General features: G+C 30.8%; 1 protein-coding gene and 1 long non-coding RNA gene across 2 annotated transcripts in view; one reads left to right on the plus strand and one right to left on the minus strand.

Annotated features, from left to right (window-relative positions):
• Positions 1-9,699, minus strand: part of LOC119602963 (sex peptide receptor) — a 185,354-nt gene extending 175,655 nt beyond the window's left edge. The window contains 1 exon segment of the mRNA XM_037954794.1: positions 9,626-9,699. The gene's annotated coding sequence lies outside the window, so the exon portion shown is untranslated.
• On the plus strand, positions 1,152-2,571 carry LOC119602966. Its single transcript, XR_005231383.1, has 2 exons — positions 1,152-1,240; positions 1,501-2,571. It is a non-coding gene; the product is annotated as an uncharacterized LOC119602966 (long non-coding RNA).
• Positions 9,700-16,486: the final 6,787 nt, after the last annotated feature.

The following is a 16,486-nucleotide window of genomic DNA, read 5'->3' on the forward strand; positions in this document are numbered from 1 at the left end:
TCTATAGTCTAGTCTATAGGTCTAGGTCTATAGTCTAGTCTATAGTCTAGTCTATAGTCTAGTCTATAGTCTACGTCTATAGTCTAGTCTATAGTCTAGTCTATAGTCTAGTCTATTAGTAGTCTAGTCTATAGTCTAGTCTATAGTCTAGTCTATATCTAGTCTAAGTCTAGTCTATAGTCTAGTCTATAGTCTAGTCTATAGGTCTAGTCTATAGTCTAGTCTAAGTCTAGTCTATAGTCTAGTCTATAGTCTAGTCTATAGTCTAGTCTATAGTCTAGTCTATAGTCTAGTCTATAGTCTAGTCTATAGTCTAGTCTATAGTCTAGTCTATAGTCTAGTCTATAGTCTCGTCTATAGTCTAGTCTATAGTCTAGTCTATTAGGTCTAGTCTATAGTCTATAGTCTAGTCTATAGTCTAGTCTATATTGTCTATAGTCTCTATAGTCTAGTCTATAGTCTAGTCTATAGTCTAGTCTATAGTCTAGTCTATAGTCTAGTCTATAGTCTAGTCTATAGTCTAGTCTATAGTCTAGTCTATAGTCTAGTCTATAGTCTAGTCTATAGTCTAGTCTATAGTCTAGTCTATAGTCTAGTCTATCTAGTCTAGTCTAGTTTATAGTCTAGTTTATAGTCTAGTCTATAGTCTAGTCTATAGTCTAGTCAATAGACGAGTTTATAGTCTAGTCTATAGTATAATCTATAGTCTAGTCTAGTCTATAGACTAGTCTATAGGTTAGTCCATAGTTTAGTCTTTAGTCTATGCTATAGTCTAGTCTATGGTCTATTCTATAGTCTAATCTAAAGTTATTTAGAAAATTACAAAATTTACAGGTTTTGATGAAATTTTACAATTTCCACCGGATTTGATGAAAAAATGTTGACAACACTGGATATGAACAAAAACCTAAACAAATCTAGAAAACAAAATGGAAACAGTGTATATGCTCTTTATTTACTCAAGTAAGAGCATATTTTGGAAAAGCAAACTCTCTGTAGAAAAAGTTAAACTCTTACACAAGAAAAACAAACAAACAAAAACATATTTAAGAGTTTGTTTAGCAAAACTTTAGGAGTGGAGGGGGGTTTAATAAAAAGTTTTATATTTATTTTTTTGCTAATTTGCCAAATACTCTGGTTTGTTCGTCGCTTGTCGTTGTTAGAGCAGGACGTACGTACGGATACAAATTTTTAAACGGATATAAAACGTGTTTCAAATAATTTTATTTTTCAAAATATAGTAAATGAAGAAAAAAATAAAAGAAATGAAAATAAATTTATAAAAATAAATTATTTATTTAAATAAAAAGTTTTTGTTTATTTTTTAAAAAAATCTTATATTGAAGAAAATAATAATAATTATTTTGAATGAAAAGTGAAAAATAATATATAAATGAAAAATATTTAGTTGAAGATATAAAAAAGAAAATAATTAATAAATTTATTTAAATAAATAAGTAAAGTTTGGGTGTTTAGTTTTTTTTTATAACAAATTTTTAGCAAGGAATGTTTTTCTACAACAACAAATATTTATACATACAAGAAAACCAACAATTATATGGGGAATAGAATTTCCTTTTACAAAGCAGAGAAGAGCCAGGGGGGAGAAGTTCTAAAATAAAACCACTACAAAGCCATAACAAACAAATCCTGTATTATGGTTGTTGTTGTTGTAAGCCCAGCATATACAAACATACTTAATACAAAGAGAGCCTTTAGGCAAAAACCACCTTCTGCAGAATAGCTGCAGAATAGCAAGAACAACAAAAACAAAGTACAAGTTGAATGAATGTTGAAAATAAATGAAAACAAATAATCATAATAAAATAAACACACACAAACACATATGTATGTGACTCTGTGTATTTGGGGAGATCCCTTTGACAAACATTGTCTTACACACGCTCTAGTTTAAATAACAAAGAGTTGAAACGTCACTGTTATAGCAAAAACAACAACAAAAACGGTACGTGCAGACATGTAATAACGGGCGAAATACACGTAAACGGAAATAGCTTTAAAAAAAACCAAACAAAAATGGTTTTACTCTTCGCTCTCACACTTGCATATCCCTAAGCAACAACAAAACATAATTAAACTGAAAAAAAAAAGAGAATCTGAGCAAAAGAGCTTAAAAAGAGTAAAATATATTTGAATGTAACGGTTTAAACTAGAGAAAATTTTCATTAAAAAAAACAAGTGCGCGCGCAAATTACAGTAAAAAACACGAAAAACAACGACTACAATAAAAACAATCAACAAAAAAAACCAAACAAACAATAGTATTTCCATGAATTCAACGAACTTTAAGAGAAAAGAGCAAAAGTAATGTGATAAATCAGGATTTATAAAATGTAAAAACTACAACAACAACTTACATTTACAACCAACAACAAAAGGGGTCAAACTAGGCAACTAAACATATCAACATAATTAAATAACAGAAAACCAATTTTTAAAATAAACCGGAAATAAAACTAAAACATTAAAATACACACTTAATTTAACTTGTAAGTTACATATAGGAAAACAAGGAGTTTAATAGTCAAGGACATCTATTTTTATAAAAAATACTCTCTTTCTACAGCTGGCTCCCACAGCACACACACCAACACCAAAACCATATTAACGTACTAAAAAAAAATACCAGGATATCACTCTCTACCATACACACACACACTGTTGCTTCCAGCTCTACCACTACTATAAAAGCATTATAAATTTTGTTGTCACAACAACAACACTTTTAATGGAAATCTACAATCTTCTTGTTATTTTTGAATTTGTGCAAAAAATTCACCAAAATATCAAGCAAATGTTAACAGGAATTCTATTGCATGGTCCTTAAAATTAAACTGTAATAACATTTATGTCCTTATAAAGGAAAATATTTTCACAATATTTTTCCTATTTATAAATAACACCCCAGCAATTGAGAGACGAGAAAAGCAGCTACAGCAATATTTTAAAATGGCACGACGCAAAGGCAGCAGTAGAGGAAGTAAGTATATTTCTAGTTAAATTGTTAGTTTAAGTTAAAGGAAGAAAATTATCTTAGGTTGAGATTCATATCCTAGTCAGGCCAAAAAAAACTTTCTGAATTTCAATGAAGCCTATAGTTTAATATATAGTGTAATCGATAGACTAGTCTATAGTCTAGTCTATAGTCTACAGTCTAGTCTATAGTATAGTCCATAGTCTAGTCTGTAGTTCAGTCTATAGTCTAGTCTAAAGTCTAGTCCATAGTCTAGTCTATAGGTTAGTCTATAGTTTAGTCTATAGTTTAGTCTATAGTCTAGTCTATAGTCTAGTTATAGTCTAGTTTATAGTCTAGTCTGTAGCCTAGTCTATAGTCTAGTCTATAGTCTAGTCTATAGTCTAGTCTATAGTCTAGTCTATAGTCTAGTCTATAGTCTAGTCTATAGTCTAGTCTATAGTCTAGTCTAGTCTATAGTCTAGTCTATAGTCTAGTCTATAGTCTAGTCTATAGTCTAGTCTATAGTCTAGTCTAGTCTATAGTCTAGTCTATAGTCTAGTCTATAGTCTAGTCTATAGTCTAGTCTATAGTCTAGTCTATAGTCTAGTCTATAGTCTAGTCTATAGTCTAGTCTATAGTCTAGTCTATAGTCTAGTCTATAGTCTAGTCTATAGTCTAGTCTATAGTCTGGTCTATAGTCTAGTCTATAGTCTAGTCTATAGTCTAGTCTATAGTCTAGTCTATAGTCTAGTCTATAGTCTAGTCTATAGTCTAGGCTATAGTCTAGTCTATAGTCTAGTCTATAGTCTAGTCTATAGTATAGTCTATAGTCTAGTCTATAGTCTAGTCTATAGTATAGTCTATAGTCTACAGTCTAGTCTATAGTATAGTCCATAGTCTAATCTGTAGTCCAGTCTATAGTCTAGTCTAAAGTCTAGTCCATAGTCTAGTCTATAGTTTAGTCTATAGTTTAGTCTATAGTTTAGTCTATAGTTTAGTCTATAGTTTAGTCTATAGTTTAGTCTATAGTTTAGTCTATAGTTTAGTCTATAGTTTAGTCTATAGTCTAGTCTATAGTCTAGTTTATAGTCTAGTTTATAGTCTAGTCTGTAGCCTAGTCTATAGTCTAGTCTATAAACTAGTCTGTACCCTAGTCTATAGTCTAGTCTATAGTCTAGTCTATAGTCTAGTCTATAGTCTAGTCTATAGTCTAGTCTATAGTCTAGTCTATAGTCTAGTCTATAGTCTAGGCTATAGTCTAGTCAATAGTCTAGTCTATAGTCTAGTCTATAGTATAGTCTAGTCTATAGTATAGTCTATAGTCTAGTCTATAGTCTAGTATATAGTCTAGTCTATAGTATAGTCTATAGTCTAGTCTATAGTCTAGTCTATAGTCTAGTCTATAGTCTAGTCTATAGTCTAGTATATAGTCGAGTTTATAGTCTAGTCTATAGTATAGTCTATAGTATAGTCTATAGTCTAGTCTATAGTTTAGTCCATAGTCTAGTCTATAGCCTAGTTATAGTCTAAAATAATTCTATTGAAACTGCAAAATCGGTGTTACTAGAGGAACCAGTTTGTATCGTAAAATTTCTATAATTTAATTAAAAAAAACATAATTAAATTTATGACATGTTCAAAAACAAAAAATAACTGCAGAAAATAATTATTTTCACAAAAACAAAGAAACTGAAAAACTTCATCATACAAATAAAACTTTAGGATGAAAAGAAAGTTCTTCACTGAAAAACTTACTCACAAAACATAAATAACAAAATTTCAGCTTTATGCGATAAATAAAGGAAAAAAGAATAAATAAAATCTTATATGTATATAAATATTTTGACGTTAAAACATTTACAAAGTTCAGACATACACACACACATACACAAAGCCACAAAAGTAAAGGAACAAACAAAAGCAACAAAAATATTAAAACTCAACTGAACTTGTTCTTTAAACAGAATCTAACAAAAGTACTTGTTATTTTTTGAACCAGACTTCATAGTTATGTTCATTAGTGCGGTTCCATTATTGCCAAAATAAAGGACTCCGATCTGTTTCATTAACATTTTTTATTATTTTGATTTTTGCTCTAAATTACTGAGAAAATTCTGTTGATTAGTTTTTTCTATTGGTTCATATGAAAGGTAACCCCCTAATGTAAATACATATACATACATAGATGTGCTTCTATATAAAAAACTGTTGTATTTGTTGCCTTTATTGTTTCTCTGTTTTATAAAAGTTACGTTTAATGCTTTTACTTATAGTGAATGTACATACATAGATATGAATGGGGAAACTCTATGTATGTTTGTGCACGTACCCCACACCCCAAATATTGGGGATTCCCTTACGTAATACACATACATATTTATACTTATAATATAAAACAAAATATTATATGAATGTATATATTCGAACTTGCCAATACCCTACACCAGCTATGAATGACTTATAAGAGATTTTTTAAAGTCCTATTATGGATAAATTTTCAGGAAATTTTAATAATTTATACAGAATTTTAATTTAATTTTGCTAAGTTCTGCTGTTAGTTCTGTAATTTTCTCAATGCACAACCCTGACTTCGAAACTCTTGTAGAAATACAAGTACACACTGGTACGTATACTTAATACAGCAACAAGGTACACACAAAGCCAACATTAGGTCAAAAAAAAAAAAAAAAAAAACAAAATAAATAAAATTAAAACTCGTAATAGATGAAAGGAAATGTAAGAGACCAACAACAACAAGTTATCAAAATAAATAAATACAAACAAAAAACATCATCAAAAGCAACAACAACACCCATAGGCGGCACTAAAACAGAACTATAAGAGAACTATAACAGAACTACAACAGAACTACAACAGAACTAGAACAGAACTAGAACAGAACTAGAACAGAACTAGAACAGAACAGAACAAGAACAGAACTAGAACAGAACTACAACAGAACTAGAACAGAACTAGAACAGAACTAGAACAGAACTAGAACAGAACTAGAACAGAACTAGAACAGAACTAGAACAGAACTAGAACAGAACTAGAACAGAACTAGAACAGAACTAGAACAGAACTAGAACAGAACTAGAACAGAACTAGAACAGAACTAGAACAGAACTAGAACAGAACTAGAACAGAACTAGAACAGAACTAGAACAGAACTAGAACAGAACTAGAACAGAACTAGAACAGAACTAGAACAGAACTAGAACAGAACTAGAACAGAACTAGAACAGAACTAGAACAGAACTAGAACAGAACTAGAACAGAACTAGAACAGAACTAGAACAGAACTAGAACAGAACTAGAACAGAACTAGAACAGAACTAGAACAGAACTAGAACAGAACTAGAACAGAACTAGAACAGAACTAGAACAGAACTAGAACAGAACTAGAACAGAACTAAAACAGAACTAGAACTGATAAGTTCTTATTTTACAGAGCTGTCGATAGTTTTAAACTAACTAGTGTTTAAAGTGTACATTAAATTCATATATAAACATATAAGAAAAATACCGTTAAAGTACATCACCCACAATTGCCCACTATTTCTCTTACACTCGTTCTATCCTACTCCAGCTTGCTCCCTTTTGCTATAACGAAAAACATTACATTGAAAATATTTGTGTGCCATAGAACTTGCAATTGTTGGCATCATGAACTGTGTAGTATTTTTTGCTTTTTTTTGTTCTTCTTCTACTTCTTGTTAAACTTTTGCTGCCTACAGTCATGGAAAAATGAAAACACCAGTTGAAATAAAAAATAAAAACATTCATTCATTCTCTCCTCATACTTGCGGCATGTTTTACTTTAAATTTCCCTATAATTTCAGAATAGGTTGTGCTATTTAAAATGGGGCTTTGGTTGGTGTTATAAGTTAATATTATTTTAATATAAAAAGGATGTTCAAGGTATTTTGATTTGTAAATACAGCTGTTTGATTATAAATAAACTACATAATTCCTGATAGGTATTCACTTAAATAAAAATATAAGTTTATTTTGAATTATGAAATTTCAATGGAAATCTACTTTCAAATAAAATTTTATAAAATAAATACTACTATTATTTAAATCGTATAATAATAACAAAAATTCAAGTTATTTAAAATAAATTTAGCATTAATTTGATATTTTATTAATTTTTCTCAGTAACTACTAATGTGAATTTTTACTGAAAATTAAATTTTTACAATTATTTAATAACCAAAAAAGCTTACTATACAAAATTGTTTAAAATTAAATACAATCTAAATTAAAAAGAAAATGCTTTAAATATTTTTGGAATTTTTTGTTAAGCAAATTATACTCATACCTCACTAAACAAATACATTTACAGATCTCCCCTTTTTAAATAAGATTTTTATATCTACTAAACAGAACGTACCTTTTCCTAAATCAAAAGGGTAAAGAAAGTTCGCCTCTTACCAATAACAAAAACTTTTATGTTTTTCATTACAAAAAATAATATCTAAATCGTGTCTTACAAAGTCAAACGAGTAAAAAAGTTTTATTTTCTACATTATTATTCTACTTATAGAAAACTTCCTTTTAAACTAGCAGGCAAAAACAAAAAAAAAACCCAGACCCTTTTTCCTCTCCTTTGTATTTTATACTACAAAAACACACATTTATATTTCTTTTGCTATCTTCCTTAATCTCTATGTGTCCTTTGTCTAAGTTACTCTCTAGTTTTGTTGCTATTGGTATTTTTTCTTTTTTTTCTCGATTTAAATGTTTTTGTAATTGTTGAATTTGTTTTATGTAAATATACATACATGCATATACATACATATATACAAGTTGTTCTCATTTCTTTTTTTTTTCACTCTCTGCTTCACCCTCCAGTTATTTACCGTTATCCTAGTTCACCTCACTTTAAACACCCACTCTTTCAGAAACAACAAGAATGACTGTACACACACACACAAGCAAGCACTTGTACAGTCATTCACTTACCAGAACACACTTTTAAAAGCCAGGCAAGTGGGACTATATGGTACCTTACATCTATACTTAGTCATAGTTCAGTTTTAGTTCAATTCTAGTTCAGATCGGTTCGGTTATAGTTCAGTTATAGTTCAGTTCTAGTTCAGTTCTAGTTCAGTTCTAGTTCAGTTCTAGTTCAGTTCTAGTTCAGTTCTAGTTCAGTTCTAGTTCAGTTCTAGTTCAGTTCTAGTTCAGTTCTAGTTCAGTTCTAGTTCAGTTCTAGTTCAGTTCTAGTTCAGTTCTAGTTCAGTTCTAGTTCAGTTCTAGTTCAGTTCTAGTTCAGTTCTAGTTCAGTTCTAGTTCAGTTCTAGTTCAGTTCTAGTTCAGTTCTAGTTCAGTTCTAGTTCAGTTCTAGTTCAGTTCTAGTTCAGTTCAAGTTCAGTTCTAGTTCAGTTCTAGTTCAGTTCTAGTTCAGTTCTAGTTCTAGTTCAGTTCTAGTTCAGTTCTAGTTCAGTTCTAAATCAGTTCTAAATCAGTTCTAAATCAGTTCTAGTCCAGTTCTAGTTCAGTTCTAGTTCAGTTCTAGTTCAGTTCTAGTTCAGTTCTAGTTCAGTTCTAGTTCAGTTCTAGTTCAGTTCTAGTTCAGTTCTAGTTCAGTTCTAGTTCAGTTCTAGTTCAGTTCTAGTTCAGTTCTAGTTCAGTTCTAGTTCAGTTCTAGTTCAGTTCTAGTTCAGTTCTAGTTCAGTTCTAGTTCAGTTCTAGTTCAGTTCTAGTTCGGTTCTAGTTCAGTTCTAGTTCAGTTCTAGTTCAGTTCTAGTTCAGTTCTAGTTCAGTTCTAGTTCAGTTCTAGTTCAGTTCTAGTTCAGTTCTAGTTCAGTTCTAGTTCAGTTCTAGTTCAGTTCTAGTTCAGTTCTAGTTCAGTTCTAGTTCAGTTCTAGTTCAGTTCTAGTTCAGTTCTAGTTCAGTTCTAGTTCAGTTCTAGTTCTAGTTCTAGTTCTGTTCTAGTTCTAGTTCTAGTTCTAGTTCTGTTCTGTTCTGTTCTGTTCTAGTTCAGTTCTAGTTTAGTTCTAGTTTAGTTCTAGTTCAGTTCTATTTCAGTTCTAGTTTAGTTCTAGTTTAGTTCTAGTTCAGTTCTAGTTTAGTTCTGGTTTAGTTCTAGTTAAGTTCTAGTTTAGTTCTAGTTTGGTTCTAGTTTAGTTCTAGTTCAGTTCTATTTCAGTTATAGTTCAGTTCTAGTATGAGTAATATTAATTTAGAAATCATAAACATTCATCATACGTTGGCATAGTTCTTATTTGTATTTATAATTTAGCTAAACAACCCACAGTGTCTGCAATACCTACTTCCTTACATTATTTAATAACATTTTATTGTTGCTGTAGTTTTTCTTGTACTTTCTATTTTCTTCTTGCTCCTGGCCTGAAATTGTGTTTGTATCAGTTTATTTGTTTTTGTTGTTTATTTCTTTTTACGTCATTTGAGTGTGTAAAAGTGTATTTATATCTTTGTATAAACTTTGAGTTCTCTCTACTTTTGCTTTGGCAAGGATTTACAATATATTTGTTGTTGCTGCCGCTTTTATGATTCTAATTTGAACTTAAGCATGCCAACAACAACAAAAGTAACAACTAAGTATAACAACAAAAAACATAAAGCAATGTCGACATACTTTACAAAAAAAAAGAGGGAAAAATAAAAATACAAATTTACCTCTTACAACATTTTACTTTATGGCTTCGTCCTTTGTTTTCCATAGTTTCTGCTCCCATTCCTGGTCCATTTAAACAAAGTTGTTTTTTCCGAATTAAAAAGTATGAAAATATAGAAGAAGATAAACAAAAAAGTTATTGTAAAAAGTTTGACAAAGGATATAAATATGTTGGGAAAATATAAGAGTGTTTTTGCATTTATAAATTTTTACTTTTCATAAAGTGTAATTTTATATTTAGAATTTTAAAACTATTTAGTTACAGTTTTACTTTTTCATATTCATAATTTATATGAATTGCTACTATTGACTACTTATTCCTATTAAAATAACTCAATTCATATTCAAAAAATGTTATTTATTTTAAATTGTTGATTTTCAGCTCTGAGTCATAATACGAATATAAACAATAAATTGTTATTAAATTATGAAATAAAAAGTCATTGTACAAATAGAAAAAAAATGTGAATAATTGTAGCTTTTAAATAATGATTAGATAAACACTAACTATAGTGTATAAATGTATAAATTTAATGCGTATTTGTTCTTTGTCGGGGTAGTGTGAAAACATACTGCTAAAACAAAAACAATGTATATTTTCTACTTAAATACATTTAATTAAAATAGGAAAATAAATTATAAATTGTTGCAGCCTATAGTAGATTTCAGTTGAAAAACTAATAACATACAAAGAGTTTAGTTCTATCTCAGTTCTGCCTCTGTTCTAGTTCAGTTCTAGTTCAGTTCTAGTTCAGTTCTAGTTCAGTTCTAGTTCAGTTCTAGTTCAGTTCTAGTTCAGTTCTAGTTCAGTTCTAGTTCAGTTCAGTTCTAGTTGTTCTAGTTAAGTTCTAGTTAAGTTCTAGTTCAGTTCTAGTTTAGTTCTAGTTCAGTTCTAGTTCAGTTCTAGTTCAGTTCTAGTTCAGTTCTAGTTCAGTTCTAGTTCAGTTCTAGTTCAGTTCTAGTTCAGTTCTAGTTCAGTTCTAGTTCAGTTCTAGTTCAGTTCTAGTTCAGTTCTAGTTCAGTTCAGTTCTTTCAGTTCAGTTCAGTTCAGTTCTAGTTCAGTTCTAGTTCAGTTCTAGTTCAGTTCTAGTTCAGTTCTAGTTCAGTTCTAGTTCAGTTCTAGTTCAGTTCTAGTTCAGTTCTAGTTCAGTTCTAGTTCAGTTCAGTTCTAGTTCAGTTCTAGTTCAGTTCTAGTTCAGTTCTAGTTCAGTTCTAGTTCAGTTCTTTCAGTTCTAGTTCAGTTCTAGTTCAGTTCTAGTTCAGTTCTAGTTCAGTTCTAGTTCAGTTCTAGTTCAGTTCTAGTTCAGTTCTAGTTCAGTTCTAGTTCAGTTCTAGTTCAGTTCTAGTTCAGTTCTAGTCAGTTCTAGTTCAGTTAGTTCAGTTCTAGTTCAGTTCTAGTTCAGTTCTAGTTCAGTCTAGTTTCAGTTCTAGTTCAGTTCTAGTTCAGTTCTAGTTCAGTTCTAGTTCAGTTCTAGTTCAGTTCTAGTTCAGTTCTAGTTCAGTTCTAGTTCAGTTCTAGTTCAGTTCTAGTTCAGTTCTAGTTCAGTTCTAGTCAGTTTCTAGTTCAGTTCTAGTTCAGTTCTAGTTCAGTTCTAGTTCAGTTCTAGTTCAGTTCTAGTTCAGTTCTAGTTCAGTTCTAGTTCAGTTCTAGTTCAGTTCTAGTTCAGTTCTAGTTCCAGTGTCTAGTTCAGTTCTAGTTCAGTTCTAGTTCAGTTCGAGTCAGTTCTAGTTCGTTCTAGTTCAGTTCCTAGTTTCAGTTCTAGTTCAGTTCTAGTTCAGTTCTAGTTCAGTTCCTAGTTCAGTTCAGTAGTTCAGTTCTAGTTTCAGTTCTAGTTCAGTTCTAGTTCAGTTCTAGTTCAGTTCTAGTTCAGGTTTCTAGTTCAGTTATAGTTCAGTTCTAGTTCAGTTCTAGTTCAGTTCTAGTTCAGTTCTAGTTCAGTTCTAGTTCAGTTCTAGTTCAGTTCTAGTTCAGTTCTAGTTCAGTTCTAGTTCAGTTCTAGTTCAGTTCTAGTTCAGTTCTAGTTCAGTTCTAGTTCAGTTCTAGTTCAGTTCTAGTTCAGTTCTAGTTCAGTTCTAGTTCAGTTCTAGTTCAGTTCTAGTTCAGTTCTAGTTCAGTTCTAGTTCAGTTCTAGTTCAGTTCTAGTTCAGTTCTAGTTCAGTTCTAGTTCAGTTCTAGTTCAGTTCTAGTTCAGTTCTAGTTCAGTTCTAGTTCAGTTCTAGTTCAGTTCTAGTTCAGTTCTAGTTCAGTTCTAGTTCAGTTCTAGTTCAGTTCTAGTTCAGTTCTAGTTCAGTTCTAGTTCAGTTCATAGTTCAGTTCTAGTTCAGTTCTAGTTCAGTTCTAGTTCAGTTCTAGTTCAGTTCTAGTTCAGTTCTAGTTCAGTTCTAGTTCAGTTCTAGTTCAGTTCTAGTTCAGTTCTAGTTCAGTTCTAGTTCAGTTCTAGTCAGTTCTAGTTCAGTTCTAGTTCAGTTCCAGTTCAGTTCTAGTTCAGTTCTAGTTCAGTTCTAGTTCAGTTCTAGTTCAGTTCTAGTTCAGTTCTAGTTCAGTTCCAGTTCAGTTCTAGTTCAGTTCTAGTTCAGTTCTAGTTCAGTTCTAGTTCAGTTCTAGTTCAGTTCTAGTTCATTCTAGTTCAGTTCTAGTTCAGTTCTAGTTCAGTTCTAGTTCAGTTCCAGTTCAGTTCTAGTTCAGTTCTAGTCAGTTCTAGTTCAGTTCTAGTTCAGTTCTAGTTCAGTTCTAGTTCAGTTCTAGTTCAGTTCTAGTTCAGTTCTAGTTCAGTTCTAGTTCAGTTCTAGTTCAGTTCTAGTTCAGTTCTAGTTCAGTTCTAGTTCAGTTCTAGTTCAGTTCCAGTTCAGTTCTAGTTCAGTTCTAGTTCAGTTCTAGTTCAGTTCTAGTTCAGTTCTAGTTCAGTTCTAGTTCAGTTCTAGTTCAGTTTAGTTCAGTTCTAGTTCAGTTCTAGTTCAGTTCTAGTTCAGTTCTAGTTCAGTTCTAGTTCAGTTCTAGTTCAGTTCTAGTTCAGTTCTAGTTCAGTTCTAGTTCAGTTCTAGTTCAGTTCTAGTTCAGTTCTAGTTCAGTTCTAGTTCAGTTCTAGTTCAGTTCTAGTTCAGTTCTAGTTCAGTTCTAGTTCAGTTCTAGTTCAGTTCTAGTTCAGTTCTAGTTCAGTTCTAGTTCTAGTTCAGTTCTAGTTCTAGTTCAGTTCTAGTTCATTTCTAGTTCTGTTCTAGTTCTGTTCTGTTCTGTTCTAGTTCTGTTCTAGTTCTGTTCTAGTTCTGTTCTAGTTCTGTTCTAGTTCTAGTTCTGTTCTAGTTCTAGTTCTGTTCTAGTTCTGCTCTAGTTCTGTTCTAGTTCTGTTATGTTGTAGTTCTTTTCTAGTTCTATTCTAGTTCTGTTCTAGTTCTGTTCTAGTTCTGTTCTAGTTCTGTTCAAGATCTGCTCTAGTTCTGTTTGAGGCCTAGTTCTGTTCTAGTTTTGCTCGAGTTGTAAAAAATGTTTTGTTGTTCTCATATTTGTCATACATCCATATGTATCTGTTTAGGATTCAGTCGGAAAAGAACTGCAATACAACAGATTTTAACAATAGTTTATTGGTCTAAATTTCTATGGAATTTTTAACTTGATAATTTTAGAAATTCTTAGGAATTCTAATTTTAATGGAATATATAATCAAATACAATATGTAAACACATACATACAATTATTTGTATATCCTTTTGAAATCTATTTTTTCTTTCTATGAGTCTAAATTTAGTATGAAAAATATGTTTAAGAAATGAAATTCTAAAGAATCTTGAAAATTTTAATGAAAGTAATGTGGGTTTTATTCGATGCAATGCAAAGAACAATATTTTATGAAATTTACGAAATTAAATGGTAACGAATCAAAAGGAATATTAAAGAAATTAAAAAAATATTAAGGATATTTCTTTAAGAGCTTAACAAGGGAAAAAAATGACTTTCACCTAACTATTTAGAATACCAGTTTTACATTTTAGTTTTAAACGATTTGCCTCAAGAAGATAAACCACCCTAATATTTAAATTATATCTATGTATATGTATGTACGAATATTGACTTAAAAACCCATTGTTATAAATCATTTGGTTGCCAGTACTATACCAACCATTCTCCCACCATATGGCAAATAGGAAAATTATATCATATTTTATTATCATGATTGTTATTTTAGTATTTCTTTTTTCTTTTCAATTTTATAGACAAAACAGGTTACACATACAGATGGCCTTAAAGTACAAGCTTTAATCCTTAAAACAACAACAACAGTATAACGAAATGTTGCTGTGTTACCAATATTAAATTTAAGCTAAAAGAAGCCAACAATAACAAAAACTCTTAGGAAGTTTTTTTTTTAACTAAAGATGTGCAGATACAAGACTTTCACATCCCCATTTAAACAACCCCACACACCTCTCCCTCTTGTAATATAATAGAAATTGAGACGAAACAATAAAATATAACATTGTTTTTGTAAAAAGGGATTTTCCATTAGTCTTGTTGAGCCAAGGGATTTCAATACATCCCCACATACCGGAACATTTATAAATAGGAAAGAAAAATAAGTTGGAGTTCTTATCGAAGTCAAAATTTATATGCCCCTAACTTTAGGAACTTTATGGGGATTTGGATAGAAGTTTCTTAGAAACTATAAACCGATTCCAAATTGATATTATTTAGAAATATATGTAACATCCATGTAATTGTTAAGGTAACTTTTCAAAAAGAATAGTTAACAATTATAAACGTAATAACAAATGGTACTTTTTGCAATAGTACTTTCCACAAAGAATTGAGAATATATTGCAATTTTTTATCCTTTTTTATCGTATTTTTTGGAATTTTACAAAAAGCCAACAATACAAAACATTCAGAAAAACAAAAACATTCCAACCAATTCAAAGAAATTGTAACAGGATTGCATGAAACAACAATAAATGTAAATGTCCTGGCAAAACATATACATTTACAACTACAAGTCTGTGTGAGTTTTTGCAATATAACTGACAGGCCTGTACAAAAAGTTCTATGCTGGAGTGATGGAGCAGAAGTCGTTAAAAGAAGATGAATGTTTTAGAAACAAAATAACAAAAACATATTTTAACTACCCAATAAGATAAAGAAATTGTTCCGCTTTTTCAAGCGGCATTGACGAATTTCACGGGAGCTATAATTAGTCTAGTCTATGGTCTAGTCTATAGTCTAGTCTATAGTCTAGTCTATAGTCTAGTCTATAGTCTGGTCTTTAGTATAGTATATAGTCTAGTCTACAGTCTAGTCTGTAGTCTAGTCTATAGTCTAGTCTATAGTCTAGTCTATAGTCTGGTCTTTAGTATAGTATATAGTCTAGTCTACAGTCCAGTCTATAGTCTGGTCTTTAGTCTAGTCTATAGTCTACTCTATAGTCGAGCTATAGTCTAGTCTATAGTCTAGTCTGTAGTCTAGTCTAGTAGTCTATAGTCTAGTCTATAGTCTAGTCTATAGTCTAGTCTATAGTCTAGTCTATAGTCTAGTCTATAGTCTAGTCTATAGTCTAGTCTATAGTCTAGTCTATAGTCTAGTCTATAGTCTAGTCTATAGTCTAGTCTATAGTCTAGTCTATAGTCTAGTCTATAGTCTAGTCTATAGTCTAGTCTATAGTCTAGTCTATAGTCTAGTCTATAGTCTAGTCTATAGTCTAGTCTATAGTCTAGTCTATAGTCTAGTCTATAGTCTAGTCTATAGTCTAGTCTATAGTCTAGTCTATAGTCTAGTCTATAGTCTAGTCTATAGTCTAGTCTATAGTCTAGTCTATAGTCTAGTCTATAGTCTAGTCTATAGTCTAGTCTATAGTCTAGTCTATAGTCTAGTCTATAGTCTAGTCTATAGTCTAGTCTATAGTCTAGTCTATAGTCTAGTCTATAGTCTAGTCTATAGTCTAGTATAGTGTATATTGCAGTCTATATGCGAATATACAGTGTAGCCTATAGTCTAACCTATAGTTCAGTTTATAATCTAGTCTATAGTTCCTATGTATTGTGGGAGAGTTACATTCTAACCCAAATTTTTAAAAGTTGTATGTAGCGTACTAATAACAACAATCTTTTCCAGATGAGAAAACCAAAATAAACAGAAAAAAAAACAGAAATACACTGTTGCTTAGTATCCAACCGTCTAAGGAGTATCATCATGAGTTTAAATTTTTTTATAGAAAAAAACAACAGTAGAAACAATAAAAAGGTCCTTTTATAAACAACATAAGAAAAAAAATTAAAATAAATGAAAACAATGAAGAAGGAAAAACAAACACCAAGAGGATAAACATTGAAAGAACTGTAAGAATCTAAAATAAAAACAGATACAACTTCAGATGATGGTGGAATGAAGAATGACTATAATTATGGTTGAAGGTGAGGGTGGGGTGGTAAGGATGACGATGACGACTACAACGATGATGATATTTTATGATTGTTGGGCTACAACAGCCATGGCCTAAATGACACGAGGCAAATAACAAAAGCAACAAGAAATTTATAAAATTCATAAAACAGGCACGTTTATGATTATTTTTTTTTTCACTCTCTCTCTTTCTTTCTGAAAATTGCTGTTGTTATGTTTCGTTCTATATAAATACTTTAGAAATACCTACTCGAATGTAATAAAATTTATTATGTCTTTATGAAAAGAAAATGTACATAGTTACGCTTCCCTTAGCATGGTTCGAAAACAAGGATATATCAACCAATTATCCCGACAGGTTTACAAGGAGTCCTGGTATGACTTTAAATAACTAACCACAAGTTTAGCTCACTGTTAGTTTAGTGTACCCATGTAAAGTAGGGTATTAACAAATAATAATACGGAGAATAAGGCATTC

Source organism: Lucilia sericata, unplaced genomic scaffold, assembly GCF_015586225.1.
Source record: "Lucilia sericata isolate MDLA Ls3-8-SP2 unplaced genomic scaffold, ASM1558622v1 Contig000266F_arrow, whole genome shotgun sequence".
In the NCBI taxonomy this organism is placed as follows: Eukaryota; Metazoa; Arthropoda; class Insecta; order Diptera; family Calliphoridae; genus Lucilia; species Lucilia sericata.